At 43.9% G+C, this 18,901-nt stretch overlaps 1 protein-coding gene across 1 annotated transcript in view; it reads right to left on the bottom strand.

The window, feature by feature from the left end:
• The window catches only part of ZNF710 (zinc finger protein 710), a 207,583-nt gene extending 194,539 nt beyond the window's left edge, over window positions 1-13,044 (bottom strand). The window contains exon 1 of the mRNA XM_085644410.1: window positions 12,369-13,044. The gene's annotated coding sequence lies outside the window, so the exon portion shown is untranslated. The remainder of the gene's footprint in view (window positions 1-12,368) is intronic.
• Window positions 13,045-18,901: the final 5,857 nt, after the last annotated feature.

Raw genomic sequence — 18,901 nt, forward strand, 5'->3', positions numbered from 1 at the left:
AAGGCGACCGAACATTGCTGCTGGATGCCTTGCTGAGCGACAGGTAATCACGCTGCGTTTTCTTTCTCCAAGGCCTTTCGGCCCCACCTTTCAGAATTAGGCCACTGCCGGCACCTCTCTCGCGGTCTGAGCGCAATACACTGTACTTCCCCTGCGAAGCCTAGGTCCTCTTGGAGCCTTATCGCCACCAACTCACTTGAATACTGCTTAAATTACGTGACCCTGGCTGGCGCTTTCCATTGGATGACGCGGTAGCAACGCCAGAATGTTCCCGAGGGGTCGCGGCGGAGTGAGCCGTAGCCATGGCAACCCGTGTAAACACAATAATGCCCAGGCTAACCTAAGGCTGGTAACCTGAGAGCGGGCAGGCGCTGCCCCCGGCCAGCTATTATAAAGTGACGACCGGGCCACGTGCCAGGGCCGACGGCGCAGAATACCCCCGAGAACAGGGGCTCAGTCACTTATTTAGAGAGCTGTCTTAAAATGCTTTATATATAGAGCAGCTGCACCAGCGCTGCAAGCAAGACTAATACTGCCGAGTGGCAGTTTAGTTGTGATGTCACGAAAATAAAATCTGCTTACTTCGTTTAAGCACGCGTGAGAGTGTGTTTTTTTAGAAACCAGCCAGTTTTACGACATTGGAGGGAAACGAAGAGGAGAATATTGCCTTTCAACGCAGTTTAATGTCCTACTGGACACCAAAACAGTGTTCCAGACAGCGAAACTAGCCCTGATCTTAATGCTAACAAGTGTGTGTTTGGACCCTCCCTCCCCCCGTACTTCTGCTGCCATCTGCTGCAGCTGTGAATGGCTATTGAGTTACCAGCATCCCGTGGCCCCACTGTCTCGGTAACAGACCCTGATTTACACCTCCACTTCCTGGCCCTGCCTGACTTTGTGCTCTTTCCCCACCCCTTTCCTGCCCCCACGCGCCCAGGGTAAAATGCAGCAATACAGCGAAAAGAACGTCAGACATTTATGGAAAGAAGGGTCAGTACAGGTGGAGCACGCGGTAAACCACAAGGAGAAAAAAAACAAGCATTAAAAATGCAATAGGTCTCGCCTTTGATTAAGTTAAAGCCATTTGCTTTGCTATAGAATACCATTAGCAAAGCAAATGGCTTTAACTTAATCAAAGGCGAGAACTATTGCATTTTCAATGCTTGTTAAGGGTTGAGGGAAGTTTTCAGGGCAGGGGGGGGGGTAGAGGTCCGGACTTTTAAGATCCACCTGTGGTTGCTAGCACGGGCCAAGTCTTGGTGAGGTTTTTGGTGCCTTCTTTGAAAGTGGCTGGGAATATTCCTACTCTCAAGGGCTGTTATTGAAGTATAGTATGTGTGGGAAAGCAACAGCATCAATTTAATTTTCATCAGAAAGAAAAATCACAAAAAACATATAACAAAAAAACTTCTGCTCCACCTCAAATTCCCAGCATACAAAGCAAATAGCCATGGGTTCAAGCAACCAAATTATGGAATTCATTACCCTCAAACATAAGATATACAGATAGCCATCTTATTGTCAGAAGATTACTCAAAAGCTAGCTCTTCCCTACATGACCACAATATTTAAAATACAAATGTACAGCAATAGCATGCACAAGACGCCAATGGTGCACATGTGTGTTTGTAAACATGTATGCATGTACTCAGATGTGTGCAGCTATTTGTACAAATGCACATATTACTGAATACATGTATACTCATATTTATGCTTAACAAATGGATATATTACTTATGTCTAAAATATATACATTCTTCATATTTATGCTTTAAATGTAAATAGGTTGTTACATAAATACCATAAGTATTTGACTACATGCTAATAGATCTCCATTTATTATGATCATATCACAACATACAAACATGATTATGCAGAAAGTATTTGTAAATGTTAACTATTCAATTTGCTTATTACTTTAAAAAACGCATTAAAACATAAATCAAAATATTTAAATTATAAAAACAAACAATACTAATTAATTAATTAATGGGTGGGGGGAAAAAGGAACAACATGGGCATGTATCACTATATATATTTTCATACTTGCTAGAGGACTGAAAATAAATACTTTTTTTTAAAACAAATAAAAATTATATACATATATGTGTAACTTTATCATCATATCCATACATAAGTAGATCAATACATAAATAACGAATTTGGATATCCAACTATTAACCTCATGATAGAGATTTATAAGCAGTCAATTGCGGAGTACAAAAAGCGGATACTACAGGAAAAAACGAAATACTTCTCCAGCAAGATTTTACAATCTAATAACTCGGCAAAAGATCTTTTTAATACTGTGAAAAGCTTAGCAAAGATGCCTATGCCTAACAGGAATTGTTGTATTAAAAAAAAATTGTAATAACAGCCAATTTTTTTCAGTCAAAAGTAAAAGAGGTTTATGATAGGTTTGTAACTAATAATAATCAAGCATCTGCCATTGTCTCGACTGTCAAGGGAGTGCAATCTATACCTGCTGTTTTTGATAAATTCTCTACGCTAAGTACAGAACAGGTCTCTAATCTAATTAAAGTCACTGAATCCAGATCTCAATTAGATGCTTATCCTCCAAAAAACACTCATCTTGTTCCAGAAATCCTAAGCACTCAATTGACCACGATTTTTTAAACGAAATAATCAACAGTGGTAACTTCCTTCGCGAATGGAAGGCGGCTTCCATCTTACCTTTAAATTTAAAAAAACGGTATTGATCCACAAGAGCCCAGTAGTAATAGGTCCATTTCTAGGTTACCTTTTCCAGCTAAGCTACTGGAGAAAGCTTTGAACATGAAACTTATGTCATTCATTGACATGAACGGCTTGCTGGTCTCCACTAAATATTTTAGAAATGCACACAGTACGGAGACAGCATTCATAGCCGCTTCGAGGGAGCGGAGGTTTATCCTAGATGGTGGCGGCAAGGCCGCATTGATATTATTGGATCTCTAAGTGGCCTTTCATACAGTAAAACATACCATTCTGATTGACCAGCTCGCCGAGTTAGGAATAAGTGACCTTGCCCATAGCCTGATAAAAATCGGAACATGCTGCATTAGGAGACTTCATTTCCGATCAGTTTTGGTTGACATGTCGGGTGCCACAGGGCTCCTCACTAAGCCCTATTCTTTTAAATCTTTAGGTCACCCCACTGGCTAGGCTCATCAAATCAATCGGGTTCTTTGTGGTGTCATGTGTCGAGGATACCCAAATAGTGGTATTAGAATCCAGCAATCCTTAAGACACTGCCTTGAGATTCAGCTTATATGTCTCAAGTAGGCAGATGGATGAAGTTAAACTGTCTAAAGCTTAACTCTGGGAAAACTGAGGTTCTTCTACTGGGTAAAGACACCTTATTTTGGTTTAGTTTGTGGCCTCAAGAAATGTGGGCACTTCCCTTGCTAGTCCGAAATAGTGAAGAACCTAGGGATTGTCTTCTACAATAAAGTTAACTATGAAGATCAGGTTAGTGCCCTTGGGTCATCACTATTCTTCACTCTAAGAATAATCAGGAAAATGTGCCCCTTCATACCATCAGAGCTTCAGAAAACAGTGGTTACCATACTTACACTATCAAAACGGGACTACGAGAATGCCCAAGACGTTTATGAAGGAGAAAAGACTCCTTCATAAACTTTGAGTATTTCAAAATATCAGTCTCTGCACAGCTTTCAAGAAACTGCATAACATGGCCCAATCCATCTCCAGGATAAATGTATTTAGCATGTTCCATCCAGAAAACTTAGATCCTCAGAAACCAAGTATTTGGTGCTGCAAGGACCAAACGAGCATTATGGTGGTGGGGGGGGGGGGGGGGGGGGGGGGCTGCCTTTTGCTTTGGTTTCCCCACACCCGCCGAACGAAGATTACCAGTAAGTTCTATGACTTAGGGTTGATTATGGCCAAGAGGGAACTAACCATGCATTGGAAATCACGGGTGGGGCCTAGCTTTCTGAGGTGGAGGACGGCGTTTGCGAAATGGGCAGGCGCAGAGGGCACACTCCGGTTGCAACTAGCACTTAGGAGGGATGACGAAAAGGCATTAGCGACGGCCCGTGCATGGGAGGCGTTGGTGGTGGAACTTCAGGGGCTGATGTCTGACACGGGAGGAGAAGGGAGCACATCCGATCGACAGGAGGAAGCGGCAAGTGGGGAGTAGGAGGAGAGCCATGGGGAGAAGTGGACACATGAGACGTGGCTAGAAATGGGGGAAAGCCCGAGTTGCCAGGGAACGGTTTGAGTACCCGTACATGATTCATAGTAATGGGGGGGTCTCATCAGGGGGAGGACAGGCAGAGGGGGGCACACTGACAGGGATTGAGGGAGGGAGAGGGTGGTGGGAGCCCACGCGGGAAGGGTGACTTTTCTCATGCTCAACGGAGTGCAAGGTCAAGTGTAACACCCCCGGTGGAGGGCGGAGGCTGTTGTTGATTTGTATTGCGCTGTTGATATGAAAATAATAAAAAATGTTTCAAAAAAAAAAATGGTGGGGGGGGTGGGGGGGGGGGGGGGCACTCTCTCCCCATGGACCTAAAGAACTGTTGAGACCTCATGTCCTTCAGGAAATCTCTCAAGACCTGGGTATTTAGTCATTATAGTAGCATCTTTGATTAGCATCTAGGTCAGTAGCAGCGAAAAGACTCCCCTGGGCATCCGAGCGCTATATAAAATTTAAAGTCAAATAACATAGAAGATGATGATTGTATGCTTAAGGGTTTACTTTCCTAGAATAAAACCCGTCATAATTGGTAAATATGATTATAGCAATACATTTATCATTATATCTCCATCAGTAGATTATTGCATCAATAACATAAGATGAGTGAATGCTTATGAATTTACTTTCCTATAATAACATATCTGACACAATGTGTAAATATAATTATAGCAGTGATCTCTATATATGCCTCACTAATGAAATATTGGGGGACAAATATCAAATAAAAAACGTAATTGACAGCAAAAGTGGAAAGACTGAGTTTTTCTAAATATTTATGCATGCACGCACATATGGGACATATAGAGTACAATGTTATATGTCCTGATTTTTTCCCCTATGCGTATCATTTTTCCCCCCATGCGTATGTATACCTCCTATTTGCGGCCATGAATCTACATATTTATATACTTTCCTTCCACCGCAGAGAAGAAAAAAATTAACTAATCTCCCCAAACATCATCAAATTACCACTCTATGACCCATCCTAGTTCTCTTCCAAAATATCCCCTACCTCCACTCTCACTCCTCCCAAACCTCATTTTCTACTTTGAACTCTCAAATAACTCTTTCCAAACTCTACCCTCCTCTATCCCTCCTTTATCCCATTCATCCAAGTAATCGGCTTTCTGACTCATTCTAAACCTCTTTAACTACTATGAAAACCAAAATAATCCTTTAACTCGCCCCTCATCTACCTATACTCTTCATCCAAGTAACAGACTCACATGTCTACCACTCCCAATAATTGGGATTTATTCCTACTTACACACCACAAATCCACCTTCGAGCTATGGAGTAGTGTACTACTCACTCTAAAGAAAAGGGGCTTTAATGCCTCGTCAGGGGTAGTAAGCGCTATATAAATACAATTACTATTCTGTTTGCAAGGGACTCTTCTTTCTGGTGTCATAATTTAGCTACACATACAGGGCGTAGATACCCAGCCTGCTTCTTAGAAGATAAAAAAGATGAACACTAAATCCCTTTTTGGCTGTGTACATAAACAGAAATATACTTTGTGTTGTTATATTAAGTATATGCCTCCACTCTTACCCCTTCGGCATTCCACTTAAGGTAAAATAAAAAGCACTAACTGCTCTCCGTCTTTTTCTGCACATGTACACTCAACAGGTGTGTGCTGGGATTCACTGTGCAGCTTTAAAAGAAACAGTAAGTAAAGGGGTAGCTCATTTCATTATAACATAAGTGGAAAAGAGTTGGTTTGGGTAGGGGAGAGTGCTCGGCCATTAGGGTTGGAAGTGTCTGTGGTAATTCCTGTTCGTGGGAGATATGGTACCTTATTTTTGCAGAGTTTTATATAGCGCGAACTTGACCCGAAATGGGTATCAGAGTGCTTAACATAGCGCCAGTTACGTTAGGACACACATTCATTTCTGTTAGGCACTGGGAGATTAAGTGATTTGCCCAGAATCACAGGATGTTCAGCGTCATTGCCGAGACTCGAACCCAGCTCCCCAGATTCGAGGTCGACAGCCCTAGCCGTTAGGCCAACTCCTCTCCCTTAAATAGGTTTAGGAACGGTCTCTGTGAAACATGGCTGGGTGCCTTGCCACCTTCTCAAGCTTAAGCCCTCTAAACGTTAGTTTATTTCGCTTTATTTGATTCTCCCCTAACCTCTATCTACCTCCATGGGATTTCTTCTGTTGCATCCTTTACAATGTAACCTCTACCCTTTACTCCTGAATCATCACTGAATATTTGGAATCACATTAGAAAATGTGTACCTGTCTGAAATGTCTAATTGCTTCTTTTGAGGACGATTCTTGTTTCAATATTTGGATATTTATAGGTTGTAAACAAAAGAATAAAAATAATAGGTTCAGGGCCTTAAAGTATTTCGTACAAATACGCTCCCAGAGCTGGTTGCTGAATACTAAGGCTGCCTACTCTCGATTTCACCTCATTCCTCTTTCTTCCTCCGCCCTATTCTACCTTCTTGCTTATCTCGCTCTTGCAGGTTCTTTTTCATCTTTACATTCTCTCTGCAACCTCTGGCACAAAAATCAAGCACTGGCTGGAGGAGAGCCCTGCTTTGGTGTCTGGGTTACATGTTACTTTTTCATCTTTTCTAAAGTCTGTTTTTCATTCTGTGGCCTGTCTTATTTTTGGGCGCAGAGAAATGTGATCATATCATTGTTTTATTTCTAATTACACTGTTGTTCCCCGTGTTTTGGCATTCTTTTAAAGTCTAGCCTACTGGACAGGGCATGCCATGACTCAGCCTAAAGTGGGCTAAAGCCCGCCTATCGCTTATCACTGGTTGGTTTCATTGTCACACTCATTTGCTTGCTTGCTTTTTAATCCCTAGCATGGGTGGACTTTCATTCCTCTTCTTGGTTTTGTCCCACCCCTGGAGCATGGATACATTACTTCTGGAATTCCACTGTCTCCTTTTCAGGCACTACTTGTGTATGTGTGTTGTGCAGCAGCAGTCTCCATTGTGCAGTGCTTAATTTTAGCCAGTGGTTGATGGTGCTTTTCTTGTCAGCATGTACCTATGACAGTCTGCCAAATGGTGGCGTTGTTTTTTTTAAATTCAGAGACGAGCACAACTGTTGTTTATTGGTTCAGTATACATTAAGAATGACCAATACCTGTGCCAAAGCTATTCTTTTAAAGTTGGTGTCCTGAAATGGTCAGAATTGTAACACTTGCAGGAGTACAACTTATCAGTTATACTGTTACTGTAATTCACAGCAGTAGTGGGCAATGCACGCGGAAGCGGCCTGCTGACTGGAGCCCTGGCACTTTATATATATATTTTTTGTTTGTTTACAAATTTAGCACTGCCGTTGTGTACTTCTCCCCGAAGGGGCCAGTGTGCTCTAGTTACTCTTTCCCTGCCTGAGTGCATCTCCCCCTCCCTTCTCTATGATGCCCTCCTGTGCTTATCCCCTGTGTTGCTTTTTCGACTCTGTGCTGTTCCCTCCCAACTCCACGTTGAGATCTCTCTCATTTGTTCCCCCAGGTCACTCTCTCTCCATTTGCTTCATACCACCAGCGACTTCGGTTTTCCTTCTTCCCAGTCGTGCCCTCTATGTTGCTTCCCCTGCCTGCACTCCCATGTTGTCGTCTCCAGTTGCTTGCTCGGCCCTCAGTGATTCTGTCTATGCAACCCTCCTACAGTGTTGCTTACCGCCCACACGAGAAACTTTTTTTCTATTTGTTTACCAATCCAACTTGGAACGGCAAACGAAAAAGCATTCTCTGCATTTTGTAGGAGCGTGCAAGCTTTGTGCATGCACCTACACAAAATGACGTGGTCAGTCACGTCATAGGCTTTTATTTTCTTTGCTTAAAAGTCATGCAGCACAGCATCGGGGATACCGAACAGCAAGGCTAGAACTATTGGCTTTGCCAGTGCTTGTTTAAAATATACCAAAACGATTATTTTTATTTAAAAAATGTAAGCGCTGGTCTTCCATCTTCCAAAATGTCTGGCTGAGATTCCTACTGAGACATTTGGATAATAATTTAACTTTAAAATCTCAAATTGGATTGTACCAAAATTCCAGGTCAAACCTTTTCTTCAGCAGCCCATTACCTCTGGGTGCCTTTGCCCTTCTAATCTTTATTTTCGTGATGCTTTGGAGACATAAGTATTTTCAACTCAGAATGTCCAGCTGTTTGCCAACTGTTAGTGTTAGTGTTGTGAATATTAATCTTGGTTATTGTCATTTGTCTTGTTATTATTGTTTTTTGGCTTTGCCATTTACCTTTATTTCTCTTTTCTGATTAGTTATTTGTACTTGGATTTTTAAATTGCAATATTTTAAAACTTTATTCCATTTTTTAGGAAATTATTCTGCTACCCTTTGGAGTTTGATATTGCACTTTGATAAATGAAGATAAATTACTAGACTAAAATGGGTTTCCGTCCCTCGGCTAGAGGCTGTCCATGCTGGATTAGAAAAGTGGCCTATGTGGTCAACTAATTTGGTGGTAAACAGTGCCTGCTTCAGGGTAGAAGGTGCATTCAGGTTGGACCCTTGAAGCAGCAAATTTAACCTACCCTTCACCACTCAGCCAGGCTAGGCAGAAAAGGTGAGTCTAAGATTCTGATGGTCCCCGATTTATGACAGTGTAACTGCTAGGTGTCTCTGTTTAAGTCGAGCGTAGCACAGCGTGCATGCGCTGTCTAGGAGATTACCTTTAGGAATCAGTCTGCACTTTTCTGACACCAGTGTGTGTGCCTTTTTTTTAGCAGACTTGTATTGGCCTTTGCGTGGGTCTTTCATAAAAATAAGCATGCAATTGGCCAAGAGCTGGTACATGTCCCACCTTTTTGTCAAAATGTTGACTCCCACGGCATCCACCTTGCGGGAGCGAGCAGCGGCGCCATGTGGTCTGTATCATGTTTCAATTAGCGTGGTGGCTTTCAGTTTTGCGGGCACTCGTTCATGTTTTTTTCTGCAATGACTTGGCACGTAGGCAGCATACCACAACTTCAACACAACTCTACAGTTCTCAAGCCGTCTGCCACATCCAACTAACACACGAAAAAAAGCCCACCAGCACTGCAAAAAATCAATCGGACTCCATTGCTAGATCCCCTGCAATTTTCTGCTATCCCAGCTAGCACAGGGAGAACACGCCAAACCCCGACCACTGCTCCCCCATCCATCGGTCGGCCGCCCCGGAAATCACGCCACATGCCCTTCCCAGAGCAACATGCCCTCCGTTAACTCAGCCCCTTTCAATTCACAAAAAAACCCACAAAAAACAGGCTACTTCGCCAGCTCACCGATCCTTGCACAAACCATACCGTCCTTTCAATCCGAACATCAGCATGTCTCCACATTCCAGGCATCTTCACATGTGAAGAGCACTCCGCACTTTCAACTAGGTTCCCCAAGTCCAAGGCTGACTAAGTCTGTTGGTCTTCGAGAGTAGAGATATTTATATGTTTTTTCCATTTTGTTTTTAGCATATTTGCATGTTTTTTTCAGTGTCCTTCCTCCTGCGTATTCATTTGCTGCGTGGATAAACACTTAAAAGGTCTCAAAGGCGAGACCTATTGGCTATGCCAATGCTTGTTTTTTGTTGTTGCTGAGATCAGGAGTACCATCGCCTTTTCATATGGCACTTTGCGTTTGAGTTGCTCAGGCTGTTGAGGTGTTATCACTTGCGGGACAGGATGAGGACTACAGGTTTGACCTGATAGTAGAAGTGTCCTGAGTTGTCACTTGTGCGACAGGATGAAGACTACAGAGGTGACCGGAGAGTGGAAGTGTCCTGAGTTGTTGTCACTTGCAGGACAGGACGATGACTACAGGTTTGCCCTGAGAGTAGAGGTGTCCTGAGTGGCTGTCATCACTTGCGGGACAAGATGAGGACTATAGGTTTAACCTGAGAGTAGAGGTGTCCTGAGTTGTTGTCGTCACTTGTGGGACAAGATGAGGACGACAGGTTTGACCTGAGAGTAGAAGAGTCCTGAGTTGTTGTCACTTGCGGGACAGGATGAGGACTACAGGTTTGTCCTGAGAGTAGAAGCGGCCTGAGTTGTTGACACTTGCGTGACAATATGAGGACTACTGGTTTGACCTTAGAGTATAAGTGTCCTAAGCTTTTGTCACTTGCGGGACAGGATGAGAGTAGGGGGGGCGGAGGGCATGCACTTAGGGGCATATTATCAAGAAACTGCGTTAAAATTATCGCCGCTTTAGCGGCAGAAAACTGCTGCTAAAGCGGCGATAATGGGCTTGATAGTATGCCCTTGTGAATTCCCATAGAAGCCCATGTTCTGGTGTCAACATGGGCTTCTATGGGAATTCTCTGCGGCATATTATCAAGCCCATTATCACCGCTTTAGCGGCAGTTTTCTGCCGCTAAAGCGGCGATAATTTTAACGCTGTGCTTGATAATATGCCCCTTAGTTCCTCACATAAGCACAGAGGACAGAGCTCACAAGCTTCCCAGGTCTCTGTGTGGGTAGCTCACCCAGTCAAAATGTTGTGTACGCATTCTGAGGCTTGTAGTTCCGTTTATTGCATTCTCAGGCTTTTAGCTCTGCTTATCAAATTGTATATTAAGGACTACAGTTTCCAGAATGCAAAGCGAAAAACATGGACCTGGGGGCATATCAGCAAGACGAGGCGATAGAATTATCGCCGCGTTTGCGGCCGTTTTCGGCTGAAAAGCGGCGATAATTTTATCGCCTAATTAGCAAGCTCACGCTGACGCGTGAAAACTTGCGTTAGCGTAGGAATTCCTAACGCCCAGCTTTGCATCTCTAATGAGATGCAAAGTGGGCGTTCCCGACCTGACATGGCAGGAGAAATGTCACTAAGCAACATTTCTCCTATCATCAAGCCCCACGCTACGAAGCATAGCGGCAAGAAAAGTAGCGATAACACCTGTTATCGCTACTTTTCTTACGCCTGCTTCAGGACCGACTTAGCCATGATATCCTATGGAAGGTGGATTTCATGGCTAAGTTTGTGAGTCCCTATCATCAAGATAACGCCACATTGCGTGAGATTATCGCTGGGTTTCCAGCGATAATCTCACGTTAGGCAGTTAGCGTGAGGATTTTTATCGCTTTTGAGATAAGCGTTGCTAATAGCACGCTATCTCAGCTATAAAAATCCACGCTAGCCGGCGATAATTATCCTAGCACTAAGCGCGCTTAGCGATAATTATCGCCGGTTGTTGCTGATATGCCCCTATGTGAGATAGTAATGAACTGAACAGGGGAAATGGACACCTCTGCAAACAGTCACAGGCTGGATTAAATTAATTAGATGTTGGGGAAGAACAGAAAAAAATGGTAATGCAAAATAGCGCAAGACGCCCCAGCACTGAAGTGGGTTCACGTGCAAATGAGGGTGACGACGAAAGGGAAGGCCATTCTTCCGCAAAGGCGGCTTCCTTCTCTCGTCCACACCCTCCCCCACCACTGAATCTTTCTCTCCAAGAGGAGCGAATTTGAAAGTGAAAGAAAAAAAAAAGGCAGCTCGTTAGCAGCAATAGCACCCCTCCTTCGCCCCCGCCCTCAAACCCCTCTTCCCAAGGGGAGACATCAGTGAGGCAAAGTTCCACGTGCCTCAAAGTTTTGAAAGCCCTTTCATCATCACTTTGGTAGGAATAATTCTCCTATGTAGACCACGATGCACCCCGAGAATGGATTCCGAGTACATGTCTTGTAGAAAATAATTAAATTAAACCAAAATCACATTGAAATTGACAACATACAAAGACATGCATTTTGGGGTCAATGTTTAGATACGCGGAGTACTGTATGAACCGTTCCACATTACATCCGAACTAAAACGTATTTGGACTCCTGGGACCTTAATAGAACATTAGCCAAAGAGGAAGTGTACCTCGGTCCTCAAATGAAGTTAGTTCTCTTTTCCACATAGGGTCAACGCTACCCAATAAATGGCTATTTGTGAGGACAGGTGCACGGTAGACTCGCTCCGCCCCCTGTTGTAGATGAGAGCAGCGAGGTACTTTTAAAAGGAGCCAGCGGGTCAGGTTACACAGGCAGCACCGCCCCCATGAGCCTCCCTGCTAGAGGTGATGCAGACAGGTTACAGGCATCAGAGCAGTGCGCCCCCTTTCTGTACCCTGGGAAGGAACGGGCAGTACTCAGAATCCGAGAGAGTTGCAGACTCACCCTAGACAGTGCGGGCGTCGAGGTTCCGCTCTTCCTGGAGGTCAGGGTTTCTTCGATTTGGTTCCAATCCTTGGGGGGAGGTGGGGTCGTATCTTCTATCCCCAGGTAGAGAAGAGAGCAGCTCGGGTTCCAGTGACCGGTTCGGCTGCCTCCTCTGACTTGGATCGCCGTTTTGTTTTTCTTCCTCTTTTCTCTCTTCCTCTCTGTTTTATCCACTCCCCCTATCTTCTACTCCACCCCTACAAAAATACCTTCTTTTCTCTCCCCCAGCTTACTTGCTGCGCCTGATCTATCTACTCTTTCGCCTCTCCAAGTCCCTCCCGCGGTCTGCTCCTGTCTTCCTTCCTGGTCTCCCTCACGCACTCTTTTTCTTCTCCTTCTTCTGTCTCTCCCCTCCTCCTCCGTAATGTCCCTCCCCCTCTTAACCTTCCTGTTTCTTTCCCCCGCCTATCTCGCCCACTCTCCTCTTTCGCCCAGTCCCTCTTCCCTCTGTAATCTGTCTGTAATATCCGTCTTCTCCTTCCTTCCTCTGTTTCACTGCCTGTTTATCTGCACTTCTCCTCCCCTTTCTTCGCTTCCTGCTGTCATATCCCTCCCTGTCCGCCTCATCCTTTCTCCCCCTCTCCTATCGCCTTTCTACATTCTTCTCTGCAAAGTAACCTTTTTCTTTCGCCCCCTGCAACGCTCCTGCCTCTCCCCCCCCCCCTCACCCACTGTCTTGCTACTCCTCCCTCTTATCTTTCAGCCATGTCCCTCCCTCTGCCTCAACCCTCTTCTCTCCACCTATCTCTCACACTCTCCCACTCTGCAGCCCTCCCCCTCCCCTGTGATGTCCTCTCCTCGGTGTCTACCAGCCTCTCGTTTTCAGTCTCTCCCCCTCTCTTTCCCCTCCCTCTGCCCGTCTCTCCCTTCCCCCGTTCCTGCCTGCCCTTCCTTCTGTGTGTCACCGTCTCCACCTTCCCTTTGTAATGTTTCTCTCTCTACCCCTCCTCCAGCTACCCTCTCTCCCCCCACCCCCCATGTAGCAGGAAGGAAGAAGGGAAGGAGGCAGAGCTGACGTGAAGCGATGCAAAGCAGCCCCTCCCGCAGCGCACGAGAGAGGAGCACACAGAGGACAATCGCCGCCCCCGAGCAGGCTTTTATCTCTCTTTTGTTTTCTCGCTTCCCCCCCATCCTCCCCCAGCCAAAGCTCAAGTTTTCTTTTCTCTTTCTTTTAAAGGACCGGGGCTTTTTTTTTCTCTTTCTTTTGAAACTCCCACTCCGGGCTAGAACAACGCGACGGGCGTATTTATTCTTTATTTTCTTCTCGTTTTCTCTTCCCCTTTTTCACCTCACTTCCTTTATATGTTTTAAAAAAATGTTTGCTAGGAGCTCTTTCATTTGAAAACCAAGTCACGACTTTTTTCCTTCTGTCATTTTTATCAGATAAAAAGGGCGAGGCTGTTGCAGTGTTTGTGTGTTTCAGGGACGGTTCTGGGAAAACACTTTTGAGAAAGCTGTTATCATGCAGTGCAGGGCTTTTAAAGCTCTTGCTAAGAGGCCGAGGCTGCAACTTTTCGTGACTAGTTGGATCTCCCCCCCCTCCCCTCCAGCTTTAGGAATAAAAAACAATAGTTTGGTGTTGGGGAGAAGGCTGTATGAGTCCCCCCTGCCTGGCACTTCTAAGGGAAATAAAGTCACCCTTTTACAGGAATACGGCTTTTGGTTTTGATGTGGTATACAAGTAGAATTTTGAAAACTAGGCAATGGGTTTCCCTTTTGTGTCGCCAATGTACTAACGCGACCAAATATACCTTAACCTATATTCTAAACCTAAATTGTATCTTATCCGATTGGAAATCAACAAGTTAAAACGATAATTTCTTTATTGAACCTAACTCAGGAACTTGAATTTAATCATCGTAGTTGTTATACTTTTATATATAAATCGAATTTATTTTGTATGGCTATTAGCTGAAACAATTATAAATGCAATGAGAAAAACATCAGACGGTACAGTCATAGGTAGTATTTGAAACTTTGGTTAGATATTGCAGACTGTATTTGTAGTTAGTACCACTCAGTAGAAACAGCAAAGTATTTTAAGCATGACATCGATTTCTAAGTGTTCTTAATAGATGCCGTGATTTAATTCCTCCTTCACATACATTTCCAAATTATCATGACATCCAGTAGCTTGTCTCATTCCTAAGTCCTCCTCCGTTCGAAGAAACATCTTTCTTTTTGACTAAACACATTTAGGATTTGTCCACTTCCTTGCTATCTATGCTACCAGTCTACATCTTGTCACTAGGGACAGCCTTATCCTTCTTTACGTCTATTTGACTACAGTACATACTGCGTTCTGGGAGTTGTAGTCTTGATTCATTTTAGGTGACCCCATTTTACGAACACGCCTGAAAACACCGATTTATGAAAAGGAAAGCCCAGGTCTGGAACATGGTGTCTTCCATGGCTTGGAATCATCTGGTAAAGCTGTCTTTGACTTCAGTTAAAGAGAACATTCGTTGCCAAGTTGTAGTTGTCCTTTACATGGCGGCGTTGTAAATGTAGACACAGTATTTGGTGATGTTTTCTCTTCTGTATACACGCTTGTTTACATACTTAAGCATCAGTGTATATTAGAATACTGAGTAGCAAGATGGCTTCACAGCACACATGGTCAATTCTCTCGCCATTTTGCCCCCTTTACTTCATTGCCATTTTCACAACGTGAATTGACTACAATGATACTGTGATCCTTGCCTGCTATACACTCTGGCCACAACCTCTTTCTCTACACAACTAGAATTTGTTTTAAGCTGGTCCTGTGAGAATATTTTTGAATAAATTCCTCTCCAGCCCTTTACACCACTCGGTTTTGATTTACTCCCCTTAAAAACACAACCACAGCAACCAGAGCCACACAAACGCCATCAATAGATTCTTCTAGGAACCTTGATTCCATGCAAGAGGTTGCTCCACCATCCACGCCACCCAGGAGTCCTCAGAAATGTTAACATAAAGTAACATAATTCACTCTTTTCAATAAGCTCCTGTGCCACCACTCACTATCCAACATGTCTACATTCTATTTTTATGTGTCCAACTAGTAAAGCATATGGTGACCCAAGCGCATCTCAGCGCTGGATCAGAGGCGGCATCACTAAAGCAGAAAGAGCACCCGAGTACAGAATTATTTAAAAAGCCGGGTTTTCATCGCTTTCCAAAAATGTAGCTCATTCTCTGTAGCCCGAATGGCCAGTGGATGGGAGTTCCAGAGCTTTGCTACATTAAAACTAAATGATCTACCACGTCTTCTATTCCCTTCTCAATCTTATGACAATACCCTTCAGATCACTCTCATCCCTGACTCTCTCACCAGCCCTCCGCATTATATATCCCTCTTCTTTTGACCACTCTTTACCCACTAATTAGTCCACATATTTTTAGCCTCCACAATCCACCTTCAGAAGTAAAACAAAAAACCTTGTTTTAAACTGGAGTACATAAATCAAATTTGTGACAAAATTGTGCAATATTTTGACAGTACTTCTTTTCCCTGTTGCAACAGTACAGTGATGTGTGCTTCGGATTCCCACTACCCTATGCACACCTTTACTCTCCACCGCTTGCTCAGGACTTTGGATCACACTGGCCATTCATGCTCTCCAGGCACAAATATACACACATTTACAGTAGATAGCAGAAATCCTACACCATGAGAACTTTCATTAAGCTGACTTTTGCTCTCCTCTCAGTGAAACCTTGATTTACCCTAATCTCCTCCCTCAAATCACACCCCAAGAAAAAAACAGCTCTTCTCGCACAAACACCACCCAAATTTATCTCACTGCCAATTAATTTACATCATACTTTCATGTAAAATCTCGACTATTAGGAACATTTTGGAGGCCTTCTTGGGGACCTCAACATTCACTGTCAGTGTTACATCATCTAAAACTTCTAGCTAGAAACCTTTGCCTCAAGATATAAGATATAGTTCCTCTCTCTCTCCACAGCCCATTTAACTATGGATTAATGCTATCTGTACAATGTTTTAAAGCAATCCTCTATCCCATCTGTTATTGGTTCTTTTAGATGTATGCAGCATGATATCTGTCCAGTCTCTTTTCTTTTTAAAAGCCTTTGGATAGCTGGGACAATATGTAATACTGAAAGCGCTGGCACATTTGTAGCACCAGTGCTTTCTCAAGATGGCCACCAGCGGTCCTATTTTAGATGGGGTGCATTTTTCCTGTTTGCACCATGGCACACCTTTAAGCAGATGCACCAGGTGCAAACAGACAAAGTGTGCCCTATTATGTAGAATGTGCTGCCCACAGGGCAGCAGTGAGGGCAGCGCATTCAAGAAAGATACGGAGCAGCTGTTTAAGAGCTGCACCATGTTTCTCTGTGTAGACGGCAATACACCTGCACTTAAGGGATTTGAGATCCCCTTGCAGGTGGATGCAATGAGTGACTGCACCCTCCTGCAAGGGAATGTCTGGGGGTGTCCATCAGTGCGCCACTTTTTCGGTGGTGCTCTCAGTGCGTCTACTGACAGCTGCTTTACCTCTGCGCCCACGTCTATAAAATGGTGCAGGTGCAGAGGCAAAGGGATTCTCATTTGCATGGGGCCTTGTGTCCATGAAAATGAGCACCCTCTGGTGATAGTGCCTGCGCTATATGTGTGCCACCACTATCTGTATTACAGAAGGGGCTGCACAAGCGTCTGTGGCCCTTTCTCTAATACCAAAGTGCCCCAGGGGCGCGCAAAGTGGGCATACAGGCCCGTTGCGCCCCTGGGGCAAATTCTGTAACGCAGCCCTAGGTGTATAAAGACAAGAAAGCTGACAGAACAAGGCTAAAAATCATGTTTATCTGGATACAGCATTCGATGCTGTATGACTGGTTAAGCATAAACCTAGAAAAAACGATTGATTTAGTAATAAATTGGGCAACGTGTGCTAGACCTACACGGAATGTGGCTAAGACTTAGTTTGTTTAGCCATCTCAGGGTTTTCTCAATTTTTGGCAGGTCCGTCAAGGGGGGAGGAAGTTTCAAAAAGGGTTTTTAGCCTACTGTATGTTGTTTCAAGTTTTGAGCAGATCGTTTGCGGACCAAAGGTAAATGGGGGATTGATGGGGGGGGGGGGGGCAATTAGAGTTTCATTCACCAATAACTTTGCTGCTGTTCAATTAATTTGCATGGAATATCGCAGGTAGCAAATTAAGCCCAGTGCAAAGCCAGGTAAGCCCTCCTGCTGCTCAAAGCCAAAGTGGATTAGGCACTAGGTCTAGCTGAAGGATGTGCAAAGAGCAAAATGGGTATATAGCTGACCGTGTGCAATGTTGTTTTTGGAGCCACGGCTTGTCAGGCACAGGGACTGGCCCCGCAGCTAACTCCCACAGTGCATAGCAAAGACCATGTGTAGCATGAGTTGGGTGGCCATGGCTGATTAGAGGCAAGGTCTGGCCGCAGGCCTCAGTGCAAACAGCACAAGGCTTGAAGGGTTGCAAATTAACTAAATAATTAAAAAAACAATGAAATTCATAGAAAAAATATGCCATGTGTTGTGTGCATTGCTAACACCAACTGACGATTTTCATTTTCCTGTTAAATATGGTTTTCATCAACATAATGGCAAATTGCAAAATATGTGTATCTATACTACTGCATTTTGTGCAATAAAAACAGGCAAACGTGTTTTTATATACAGATAGATAAACACCAAAACTCAAGTCATCGCCTTGGTGTCTGTTTTTAGCCTTTTTTTTTTTTTTTTTTTTTTTAAATCACATGCCATCAGTAAAGTGGTGTACTGAGCATGCCAATCGGTGTGAGTTTTGGTGTGCAGTGCATACTATAATTGGCAAATTTCAGGGCTTTTAACTCTGTTTTTAATGATGTGTGCATGCATCTGCGTTTATTACTTGTCATGTAAACATTTAGATTGGTGAATGGCCTTTGGCATATTCGTAGTTGGCTGGAGGGCTTGCCTTTGGCCATCTCTGTTCACAATCCCCACAAGCAGACACCCTTGTAACAGCCAAGTAGATTCAGTATGGATGCACGACCTGGCCAAAGGCCATGTGATGTTGTGAGATGTCATTAAATAATTTCAAGTCTTTATAATAAGAGGCAGGTGCTAAAAACACAAGGGGAAGTAAGAAAGACACGAAACAGATGCCAGACAAACCAATTGGCAAATGATAGTATCCCTTGTTTCCACAGATAAAGTAGGTATTATGTGAGGACAAAAAACTACTGTTATTTTCTCCAGTAATGTTTAGTACTGTTGTACAGTCACTTTTCCCCACAGGAATACGGCCAATACTGCTCACACAAAGTTCTGCTCGGGCTCTGGTTACAGCGATAATAGGAGGTCCATTACCCATGGCTGTTCGGGTGTTGGGGAAAACATATCTGGTGGAGGAATTCCCTCTGCGATATTCCCCCATTTCCCATACAGTTCATTTGGCTTGGGGATCTCCTTCATCGGGGTAACACACTGTTCAGTTTTGCATTGAGTCCTCCTACATCATAGTCA

Source organism: Triturus cristatus, chromosome 3_1 (genome assembly GCF_964204655.1).
Source record: "Triturus cristatus chromosome 3_1, aTriCri1.1, whole genome shotgun sequence".
Lineage (NCBI taxonomy): Eukaryota > Metazoa > Chordata > Amphibia > Caudata > Salamandridae > Triturus > Triturus cristatus.